General features: G+C 44.1%; 1 protein-coding gene across 1 annotated transcript in view; it reads right to left on the bottom strand.

Annotated features, from left to right (window-relative positions):
- The window catches only part of epha10 (EPH receptor A10), a gene marked incomplete at both ends in the record, with an annotated part of 171,907 nt that overhangs the window by 158,418 nt on the left and 905 nt on the right, over positions 1 to 12,584 (bottom strand). The gene's annotated exons all lie outside the window — the stretch shown is intronic.

Here is a 12,584-nt window from a genome sequence, read left to right as displayed (position 1 = left end):
ACACCCTGGTCTACGCTTCAGTGTGCGCGTCTGTGTGTGTGTGTGTGTGTGTGTGTGTGTGTGTGTGTTAAAGGGTGCAGATGGAGGTGTGCAATAGGTTGGGGGGGGGGGGTGGGGGGTCGTAAAAGTGATGAAGCCGCGGCTGCACGATTTATGTATTTATTCATCGCCGAGGAAGCCACGCATTAAAAGGTCGGTCAATTTTCCAGGTCACTGGCCAAACCCAGCACACTGAGGAGAGGCAGGCAGGCAGGCAGGCAGGCAGACAGGCAGACAGACAGACAGACAGACAGACAGACAGACAGACAGACAGGCAGGCAGACAGGCAGACAGACAGGCAGACAGGCAGACAGGCAGACAGGCAGACAAGTGGAGTGTGAAAAAGATTAGGATAGTCATGGGGAGCCAATTGGAAAGGAGAGGGAAATTAAATAAATGGAATATAATTAAATATACATTAAAAGAAAAATATTACATTTTTATATTCGTTTAAAAAAAATTAAGCAAAAATAAAAGTCGATCTATAAGCTCACAGTGGATTTTTAATTACACAATAGGGGGACAACCAAGAACTGCACCTATTTGGGGGTCCTCGACAGGTTTGAGAGCCCGACAGACCTGAGTAGAGAGTGCAGTTCAATCACTCTCTTGGTGTGAGAGAGGGAGTGTATTTCATACACTGAAAGGCAAAATAATTCGACAACCTATAATCTTTCACTTTCCCCTAATATTGTGTGTGTGTGTGTGTGTGTGTGTGTGCGCGCGCGCGCGCTCTCTCTCTCGCGCGTGTGTGTGTGTGTGTCATGTACAGTGGCTGTGGTTAATGAGTTTGAAAGGTCGAACGTCTCTAAGAAAGATTAATGGTGCTTCCTGGTTGAGGGGGTAATGGTTTTAGCTGGCCAGGCCGGACACATTTCCAACATGACACTCATTAGCGCCACACGGCAGAGAGGAGGGTTCACACAAAAGACAAGGACAACAGGAACCCATTGGGGAGAGGCAGTGCGTGTGTGCGTGCGTGCGTGCCTTCAAGAGCATGCACTTCATGCATGAAGGCCTGGATTAACACAGAGTGGAGTGACCACATTTGCAGTCCCCCCCCCAGTAACAGTACATGAATTTATGGCTAAAGAACAGGCTTACCTCACATAGATAGATTGTAGGGCCTACAAATGCCATACTGGCCCTTGCACTAATGCGCAACTTGCATCGTAATTGCACACACACACACACACACACACACGAGATTGGTGGTGTGAGAGCCACGTAGTGGCCCGAACTCTAGTTATGAATAAATAATTAATTGAGACAAATTTAAATCATGACCCACCTGGAGGTCCCCCTGGGACCACGGGGTTGGAGCTGTAGCTTTAATTAAAAGTGTATAACTTACTTAATAATAATCAGGTACACAACGTTTCCGCCATTGAAAGGCATCTCTACTCCTCCTGGATATGCATAACATACATAGCCGTTTGATACAGTAACATTGCCGGTCGGTGCCTCGCATCGCTGAGGTTTGGAGCTCATTTCTGATGCATCACGATGGACATCGCCTTACAGTAGCTCGCTAGCATTAACGCGTTTGCTACACTAGCATTCATTCAAGCTAGCGGCAAAGCGGACGTGCGTCATAGTAAAATCTGCCTCTGATCCGGTGGCACCCAAGCGCTACCAATTCTGTCCACCAGGTGGCACTCAAAGTGTTAATGTGATAGATTGTGAGTGGTCCTACTCAAAGCCACAAAGCCCAGCTGTGATCAAGTCCAACTCCAAATCTGACTTGTGACCTCCTGTAGGGGGTACCGTTACCGTACAACACTAATCTATTTATAGTCCTGAGCCGACCAGAGTCACTGGACTTCTTCAATCAAACACTGGTACAGTATAAGACTAATAAAGGGGCCCCTAGAGGCCATATTAATCCTGATACCTAACTGGACCAGAGTGGTGTGAACCCTACTGGTTTTGGTGACCCCATGGCCGGTCCTCTAGCACTACTCTCGGGCGAACAATTTCATGTAAATCCAGTTATTCTTTTTAGATATCTTGTTCAATGTTGGACCGACTGACCAACATCCTTAGAGCCCTGGGCTAGTTGGGCTAAAAACGGCTTCAATCCCTTGTTAAGAAAATTTGCATAAGAAATTGGCATCATTTAAAATTAACAAGTGACTTTGCCACTTTGATATGCCCAAGAGTAGACGTGCCTTTCAAACTGTGGGTGTGATATTAATCAGGAGCTGGATGAGTGGACCTGACCGCTGCAAAGAACATACAAAGCATTGGTGTAAAATGTTAATTATTGAGAACTTTGCAAAGCGGAAAATATTTGGGAAATGTAAAGCCTGAAATTAGCTGTCTGTACTCTGAAGGACAATGAGCGACGGTGTGGTTTTGCGCTCGTCTCACGTCTTTCTATAGGCTACCAGTGTTCCAACTGGACACAGGGAAGGCATGCAGGGTCATTGTCATGCCATACACACAGAAAGGCAAAATGTACTCTCTCACTTTCCCCTGTGACATTTTGCGTGTGTGTGTGTGTGTGTGTGTGTGTGTGTGTGTGTGTCTCTCTCCCTCTCTGTAAAGCACACACAATATTGACACAAACATACTGTACCAGGAGCAGGTCAACAAAAACACCTTGAAGACCTTAACAGGAGCCCTCGTACAAGGTTTCTTTGACTATGCATCCACCTCTTGGTACCACAGCACCTCAAAGGCCCTTAAACAAAGGCTCCAGACCTCCCAAAACAAACTGGTCAGGCTCCTACTTGGCCTCACCCTCCGAACCCACCTCACCCCTGCCCACTTTGACAGGCTGGGATGGCTTAGGGTCGACGACAGAGTACAGAATCTTGCAATGGGTCTGGTCCACAAGATTCGATACACCACCAAGATACCCATGTACCTGTCTAAATACTTCCTTAATGTAAACGAAGTCCACACCCACAACACCAGAGGGAGTGCAACAAACCATGTACAACCCAGATTCGGCACAAACAAGGGACTAAATTATTTTCGCTCCTATGCCACCAAAATGTGGAACGCCCTACCAACAGTCATTAAGACATGTGAATCCCTTGACTCCTTCAAAACCGCTCTGAAAGGGCACCTACGGATGGCTGCAATTCGAAACTGGCCTCTGTAAAATCTGAATCCCCCCCCCCATATGTATCCTTTCCCTTTTTGCTTCCTACATGATGAATTCCTGTTCTGTTCTTTAACTACATAGAAGTGTCTATTTGTATGTCTAAATGTTTTGATGAATTGAACAATGTGGACCCTGTTGTAAACAAGTGTAATGCTTAATTGAGTCGTCCACTCACAGTTAACAGTCTCTGTATTGAGTTTGTGCTTAAAATGTACTGTAATTCTACAAACTGTTAATAAATATTTAAATCAATCAAAAAACATGAAAAGCACATTAAGAGGTGAGCACAGACACAGCGAGTGTGAAAGAACGTGCGCGTGCATGCATGCGTGCATGCATGCGTGCGTGGCATGCGTGCACACATACGTGATGAAGAGTATGGATCGAACATGATGTCTCATCTCTAGTAGAATACGGTCAGACAGAACATGTTCCTATCATTAGACACCTGATGAGGACTGGGCCTCGTGTTTCACAGAAACCTAAAATATTGAGACGGTCCAGTCCTCTAGGGGTGTTGTCACATAACTCTTACATAATGGACTCTCAGTCTGAACTACAGTATACTGGGCACTGTACTACGGCTACTGTAGTCCAAAACGCTCAAAGCGAGGCGGTTATCCATGCAGCTCAGACGGGAGGACCGGAGGTTGATTGATGAAGCACACCTAGGCTCTCAGATTGCTCAAGTGTTCATATTATAGCTCAAGGGCCAGTTTGCAGTGAATTACCTGAAGCAAGAAAAGAAAAATACTTGGATGGGAACACACGGGTCATGAAAATTCAACCTACTGTATTTCCATTTGATTTCCCTTCAGTCTCTACTCTCTGCATATACACTTCTTAACCTGCCCGGCTGCCCTCCATATGACATGTAACATAATGATGTTCTAGGACTATGTTTATGATTTTCAGTGATAAAAGTAAGTTAGATTACCTGGCAGTTTCCAAGCAGATAGCCGGTCAAATTTTCTACAAAGGTAAAGTGCTATCAAAGAGAGAATTCTCCCAATATAGCTCCTCTGCACCGGCTCAATATAAAATATAAATCTATATGTTATTATAGAACAGAGTTGTATACTAGAGTTGGTACTATCAGCCAAGAAACAACGTACCCCTTCCCCTTACAATGCTATGATGGATTTCTCAGGTGTGACTGCCCCACATACCATTATCTCCCAGTAGAACACATGTCTTTGTTAACAAAAGGTTCATGGTTAAAAAGTTAAATCATTGCTATAGAGCAGAGGTGTTCTCAGACTATAAGACGGGACACCACATGGGGTCGTGGGAAGGCAAGGGTGGGGTCAGACATTGACAACTGAAAAAAATATACAGTATATCCTTCCCCAATACGTCAGATTAATGTTTTAGCAAAGTATAGCCTATGATTGCATTCTTTGTTTTTCTTTTTTTTTTAGCAACAGATATGTGTATGCTAGGCTATTTTTACCCCCAAAACAATGTCAGTTTGCTGAGTGCAAATGTTCGTTTTCAGCAATGCCCTGCTTCACAGTCACACGGTGAACATTCACACCTGGGAGCTGAGCAATATACAGCCACAGTCCTGTACTGTTGTACTGGGAGCTGAGCAATATACAGCCACAGTCCTGTACTGTTGTACTGGGATCTGAACAATATACAGCCACAGTCCTGTACTGTTGTACTGGGAGCTGAGCAATATACAGCCACAGTCCTGTACCGTTGTACTGGGATCTGAACAATATACAGCCACAGTCCTGTACTGTTGTACTGGGAGCTGAACAATATACAGCCACAGTCCTGTACTGTTGTACTGGGAGCTGAACAATATACAGCTACAGTCCTGTACTGTTGTACTGGGAGCTGAACAATATACAGCTACAGTCCTGTACTGTTGTACTGGGAGCTGAGCAATATACAGCCACAGTCCTGTACTGTTGTACTGGGAGCTGAACAATATACAGCCACAGCCCTGTACTGTTGTACTGGGAGCTGAACAATATACAGCTACAGTCCTGTACTGTTGTACTGGGAGCTGAACAATATACAGCCACAGTCCTGTACTGTTGTACTGGGAGCTGAGCAATAAACAGCTACAGTCCTGTACTGTTGTACTGGGAGCTGAACAATATACAGCTACAGTCCTGTACTGTTGTACTGGGAGCTGAACAATATAAAGCTACAGTCCTGTACTGTTGTACTGGGAGCTGAACAATAAACAGCCACAGTCCTGTACTGTTGTACTGGGAGCTGAGCAATATACAGCTACAGTCCTGTACTGTTGTACTGGGAGCTGAGCAATATACAGCTACAGTCCTGTACTGTTGTACTGGGAGCTGAACAATATACAGCCACAGTCCTGTACTGTTGTACTGGGAGCTGACCAGTACTACCGCAGTCCAAAATTGTTGGGCAGTACAACCACCTGTATACTGTACTGTATACTGGGAGCTGTATACTGTTGTACTGGGAGCTGAGCAATATTCAACCGCAGTCCCGTTGTAGTTGGAGCTGAGCAGCACGCAGCACACACACACACACACACACACACACGCAGCGCACACACACGCAGTTTCACTTTCACTACTTAAAAAAATAATTTCAGAAATAGCTGTTCTACAAGTCCAGACAGTGTACTGTATAAGACAATGATTATTCAGATCATACTGTACGTTTCTCTCTCCCCACCTACAGTTGTAGAATTCTGCACTAAACCTCTTTTTATTTTTTAAATCAGGTTTTAAATCTGATTCTTATCAATTTGGGGGTCCTTGACATTGTTTGAGAACCACTGGTGTATTATACATTCACTGAAAGACTGCAATCACCTCTGGGAAGATAGGAGGCTTACCTGTATTTATTCTCTGTCGCACAAAAAATAGCAGATCAAAAAGCTCGTAGATTTGTTATTTTCGGTGGGAGAGCATCTTGTATAAGATGTTTTAATGTATTGTATTTTTAAATTAACTTTATTCAAAGAGTATGAGCATGACATCATATGCAAATGTCGCAAAAAAAAATAAAATAAAACTGGTTTTATATTTATAATGTGTCATTTTAACTAAAAATGCCTTTCTTGGGTCTCCCTGTTCTCCTACTCATTATTTGCTTTACTAACTGGCACATGCATACTGTAATACTGTATAGTGTATACTGCCTAGATTTCCCTGCTTGTCTCAATTAATTTTGCCCTTTCACTCCATTTATACAGCAGCATAAATCCAATCAAAGGAAAAGTGGAATTAAATGAAGGTGAAGGCGTTGGTGGCAGACTGTATATGCAGAGACATCACTTCAAATCCTCACTAGTCGCGCCCGCCCACAACAGACTGTACGGTTAAGCGTCTATTTAATTCAAACACCGCTGTGTAGACATTTCTGGCAAAACTCTTGTTATACCCACCCGCCAAAACACACACAGCAATGATGTTTTAGACACCTCAGGACAGAAACGCCTGCCAAAAACTTCTGTAATCCATTAGCATCCCTAGAAAAAGTAACAGACAAATATATTGTTGGAAGCAACCTCATGAAAGCGAGGCAGTGAAAAACGACTCAACTCTCCTGTACTACTGAAAATTCGAAATACTGTATGTATGTGCAGCAAAGAATAAACCCACAGATTTTCATGTTTGATTATTTTTGAGTGGTGTAGCCTCTCTAAGAAACGGCAATGTCTGTCCCTACAGATGTGTATGTCTTGTCTATATGTATGTCCCTATGTTTAGGCTACCAACAGGTGCTAAAGTGGTGCTGTTGAGCTGGAAACAGAGAGAGAGAGTGTTGCACTGTTGCCTACTAATTACAATGTGGAGCATGCATGCATGCGAGAGACAGAGAGAGAGAGAGAGAGAGGGAGGGAGAGAGAGAGTGTTGTCTGCTCATTCCCCCACATGGTAACTCTGTAATTTTTGGAGGTGGGGCAGCTCGCCTCCTGTGGGTCTGGATGTTCTGGGGACACCCGGGACCCCCAAATGGAATTGCACCACTTGGTTCACACGGGTGTGATTTTGTTTACTTGATCAGACGCACACCTCTTTCTTCCTTCCTTTCTTTTACCTGGGCTGTGGTTCGTTGTAAATCAGGAAGCTGGAGCATGTGCAGTAGATTGGGGGCTATACGTTTTATTTACCGTACTGTTGGCTTTGTGAGCTCATTTTACTGTAAGCAACACAATAGAGACCCAGAGCAGTGGTATTCCCCTTTACACAAACAAGTGATTGTCAAGACACTTGTGTAAGGTCTAGCATGCTGGCATACCACCAGTGACAAGTGTCAGAGTGTGGGTTTTTAAAGAACCCCCACTATTCTTAACATATGGAATACCGATGTTTGCTCTCCATCTCATGCACACCCAGTTTTACAAACACAGATGCACACTCCCCTGTCTCTCTGGATGACTGTTGAGCTTATGCTGTTCGATATTGGAGAATGAGTGTTCTACAGACAGTATAGAGTGCTTCGTTTACACAGTTGGGGAAACTATGCTATACTTTCAAAGAGCAGTTTATCTCACAGTGCCCAGCATTTCAACACGAAAGGAAGCTACATTTTATTTAAACTACCATAAAAACAATGCATTTGTCTTCATGGAGTTAACTACTCCCCTGCAGCTCTGCAAAAAAATAAGTCTAACTATATCCCTGCACCAATCATGATAAAAGGCTATAAAACAAAACACATTTAGAATAGACGGGTAACAACCTCTGTGTACGTGCAGACAATCTTGTTTGCACAGAGTGGGCAGATGTTTTCGTTCATTTCACCCGAAAAAGTGCTTCCAAATCAGCACTGCATCTGTACTGCACCCATGTATCACAGCCAGGCGACTGCATAGAACACCTTCCTCACTCGTCAGCATGACTGCAACACCTGTGAAACATCCATCCTGGCGTACGTACTAGAATGCACACACACAGCCAAGCTCTTTCACACATTTAAATCACATTCTCTCTTAAAAATACCACACACACACACGCACACAGGCCCACACACAGTCACACACCACACAAGAATAGCGTGGCTACCACACTGAACAAAGGAAATCAGGTGACCCTATTGGGATCCAATACAGTGAACAGAAACACACATACAATTGATCAACCGATGAGTCTCAATCAATGTGTACCAGTAGAGTCGAAGGTAAATAAGGTTGTGGTTGAGTAAGCTGCTCTATTGAATATAGGTACTGTGGTAATAAGTGAGTTTCATTGCTAATTAGTTAACATATTCCCGCGGCAAAACAATGGAGACATTATGCCGATTCCCACCTCACCCTTCACCCCTTCAGTCTGCCATCTTTCTCTCCATGCAGGAAGCATTTGGCCTTTCTGCTCTGACCTCTTGAGTCTTGTATTCTACTTCCCCTTATGTTGAACTCTCATTTCTCTTCCCTTGTCCTTTAACCCATTTTGACCTGGGAACGATTCTATGAACGTCTTCTAAATCCTGACAGTTTTCTGAAAAAGCTATGTTTCTATGTCAGTCGTTCTTAGATTTTTCAAAAATAGCAGACCTACAAGCTTGTACAAGCGCGCCACCTATTAAAAAAAATGAGGGGCTCCCTGAGCCCCCTGAAGTGTGAATGTCGCTGCGTTATGCCTGCCAACTTCAAAAATCACTCTGACCTTTCATACACACAGAGGTCCCAGCTGTACAGTCCAATACACATTCACGTCCAATACACATTCTGACAGACAGACAGACAGACAGACAGACAGACAGACAGTTTAGAGACAGACAGACAGTCAGGTTGGAGACCGTTTAGACAGACAGACAGACAGACAGGTTGGAGACCGTTTAGACAGACAGACAGACAGGTTGGAGACCGTTTAGACAGACAGACAGACACAGACACAGACACAGACACAGACAGATAGGTTGGAGACCGTTTCTGCCAGCCGAAGGTGGAGCAGTGTATTTAGTCTAGTCCTTGGCAACAGACCGGAAAAAGCCCTGAATCAATCACACACAATTAGTCCCATTTGATGCCTTGGGAGTGCAGTTCCTGTGCCAACCTGGCAGTTGCTGTTAAACCATTTATTAGCCTATCAAATAATTTATAAGCACCAATTATAAGATTTATTAATCAGACTAATCAGATCCCTTGCCATGTAAAGAAGTCAATGTTAGCTTGTGAGAGTCTGTGGGCCCTCAGGGGAGCATAATGTAAATATAAAGTGGATCGGTCACATAGCCAAAGCTTGCAAATCCCCAAACAAACTCTAGAATAATATACATAAAAACAAAGATATACAGATATACAAAGCTATGCGGACGCGACAATGAGGCAAACAAATCTAGTTCAACACCACAGCCTCACAGACACAATGAACACACCAGCTACGCTGCACTTTCTACGATTCTCTCTCTTGGCAGTGGCACACCGCAGAATGGATGGATATGGAGGAGGAGAGGAGGGAGGAGTGGGGGAAGTAAATGAGATCCCAATGAGATGCCAAGGTGTGTTAGCGGTGAGACGCAGGGAATGAGAAGGCGGCCTGAAGGGAGGGTGCGGCTACATTGACTCTGTGTGTGTGTGTGTGTGTGTGTGTGTGTGTGTGTGTGTGTGTGTGTGTGTGTGTGTGTGTGTGTGTGTGTGTGTGTGTGTGTGTGTGTGTGTGTGTGTGCGTGAGCGCGCGCATGCATGCGTGTGGACATCCTGATCTGCCTATGATGCCCATGGTCATATTAGCGCTTACTAACTCAGCTCAGGATGTGAGATGCATAGTAATAGTTAATGGAGAGGAGAGATTACTGGAGGGGAAGGGGAGCAAGGCAAGGAAAGGAAAGGAACGGCAAGAAAGAGGAAGCTTTTGTAGAGGAGGAATAGAGAGGAGGGGAAAACAGCAGAAAATACAGTATACTGAAGAGAAACTACTTTCAACCTGGCGTCCCTAATTTGTGAATGTCATATTGTCAAAAATTGCCCAAATATTCAAACATAATGAGAATAGCAGATAGAACAGGTTGTGAGCTTGTAGACTAGACTATGTTCGCTATTCCAATTGCACAACAAAGTATATAGGACTTATGTGGTTAAGACTGAGTTACTGTCAAACGTTTCCATCATGGGAGGAGACATGGAAAGACAGCAGACGGAAACAGAGAGAGAAGCAGAGGAAATGCTTTGCATGCTTGCCTATAGGATGCCTAATAATAAATACTAACACTCAAATGAAAAATACAGTACACCCGACATCCTCTGTTCAACATTGACAAAAACAAATTTACAGGGTTTTTTTAGGACTGACAAACACGGGGAGATGGGTTGGCCTGTGTCACTGAACACTGCAAATTGCTCAATTTAAAATGTTGATCAAATTTGTGAGAGAAAAGAGAGACATTGCAAGGAAAACACCTCCGCTTACCGGATCTCTGCCCACCCACCAAGTCCTTCCGAACTTTGAGGAGGAGCACCCTGCCTAGTGCCTACCCACCAACTCCATCCAAACGATGATGCATGGTTTATACTTGGTTGCGTGGTGTGTCGCGCACTGAACATAGACGATCTACAAGCTCACATGGTGTCACAAGACTTGCTGTGAGCGTATAGAATCGTTTATTTTTGCTGTGTGACACATCGCACGACCAAGTACAGTATACTGTAATTCAGGCATGGAAGGAGCACATGTGCCAGAGCTACAGTCTTTAAAAGCCCCTGTTGCTTCGCAGCAATGAAACTGCCGTCACAGCATCAATTAAAATAAAGCCATGTTCAAATCCAGCCATCATTCCATGGAATCGCATCACGTTGGCCGTGTGTGTGTGTGTGTGTGTGTGTGTGTGTGTGTGTGTGTGTGTGCGTGCGCGAGGGAGAGAAAGTCTAACATCTGCAGTGTAAAATCCTCAGTGTTAAAATGATCTCAGAGACCCTGAATGGACCCTTATGGAGTCCCTTATGGTCCAGTGTAATGGACATTTATGGGTCCGTATGGATCCATTATCTACACTGCATATAAATTATTTCTCAGTGTTTGCCGATTCATATGTGTGAGAGAAATGCAATATAAGAGCGTGTACACTGTATACACACACTGTACTGTACTGTGTGTGTGTGTGTGTGTGTGTGTGTGTGTGTGTGTGTGTGTGTGTGCATGCCATGCACGCACGCATGGAAGCACTGGTAAATCCCAGTGAATCAGGATATAGCATGCGTGAAACAGGACATGCCATATGCCAAGCATGGTATGTCAATGCATCACACGTTTCCGCATGCCATGTCAAGTGGTCTTATGCAAATTGATCCATGAGTTGCATGTGTGCTTTAAGGATATGTGCAAGTAGAGCACATGTGCGTGTGCCGACGTTGTGTGTGAGTGATGTGCGTAAGTGTGTCATGCGTGACAAGCAGACGGGGGGGGATAGCCTAATGCATTTTCTGGCATGCAACGAGCCACAGATTCTATGCGTGCTTGCAGTCTTTGCATGTATATTTGGTCTGTACGCAACGGGCTATGTGCAGATTATGTTTGATGCCTATTGGCAATTTGACAGTGCCTGACAGTAGGCCTACACAGTATAAATGAACCAGTGTTCATTTATGTGGACCCGGAAGGGTCCACTTGTTTACATTTGTCCACTGCCAGAGGTTACATTCATTTTGCATTACACAGAGGATTTATTTTACTATGTGTGTACACATTCGTCTCCATTCTGGAAACGGAACGGCACCTGAGACCTGTACAGTGTCAAAATCTTGCCACTGATTTGGACTAGTTTACCGACATCGCCTGCCAGTTGGCCAGTCAGCTGATGAAACTAACAGGCTTTCAAATAAACATGGCAACACACGTCTAGATATTTCCAATACAATCATCCAAATAAAGGTTTACACATGTTTGAGGCGCTAGTGTGTAGAAGCAGGCTGGCTCCCAGTTACAGAACAACAGAGCAGTGGGGCTACAGTAAAATCTGTCAAATTCACTGAGATTACAGACAGTATACATTGTACACAGATGCACCTTTGCCAGCTTTCTTCACTCCCTCTCCCTCAAAAGCCAGCAGCAGCCTATACATCCTACAATACATCTATCATCATCAAATGCAGGATCTAAGCTGCTGTAAAATCAGCAGACAATCCTGTGAATGTTAGTGTACTTCTACAATGTTTTCTGATAACAAAGCCAGTCTGCATTTGCTCAAGAGAGAATGACAGACCATAGCTGGAGTCCAATGTTATTTGGAAAACAAATTAACACAGTTTTCATACTGATTTTACTGATGTATAAGATAGTCTATCTTCCTCTATCATGTGTATAATCTATCTGATAGACTATACACACACACACACACACACACACACACACTGATAAGAGGATGGCCATGTTAATTAGAGGAAGGGAAGGGTTATGGAAAGAAGGGGAAAGGGGGCCATATGCAGTAAAGCCACTGTAGCTACTGTACCTAAACTGTCATTCCTGCACACACAAAAAGGACAATAGGAGAA

The sequence above is a fragment of the Protomyctophum bolini genome, assembly GCF_963924005.1.
Source record: "Protomyctophum bolini genome assembly, chromosome: 17".
Lineage (NCBI taxonomy): Eukaryota > Metazoa > Chordata > Actinopteri > Myctophiformes > Myctophidae > Protomyctophum > Protomyctophum bolini.
This window is presented reverse-complemented; position numbering and strand designations above follow the sequence as displayed.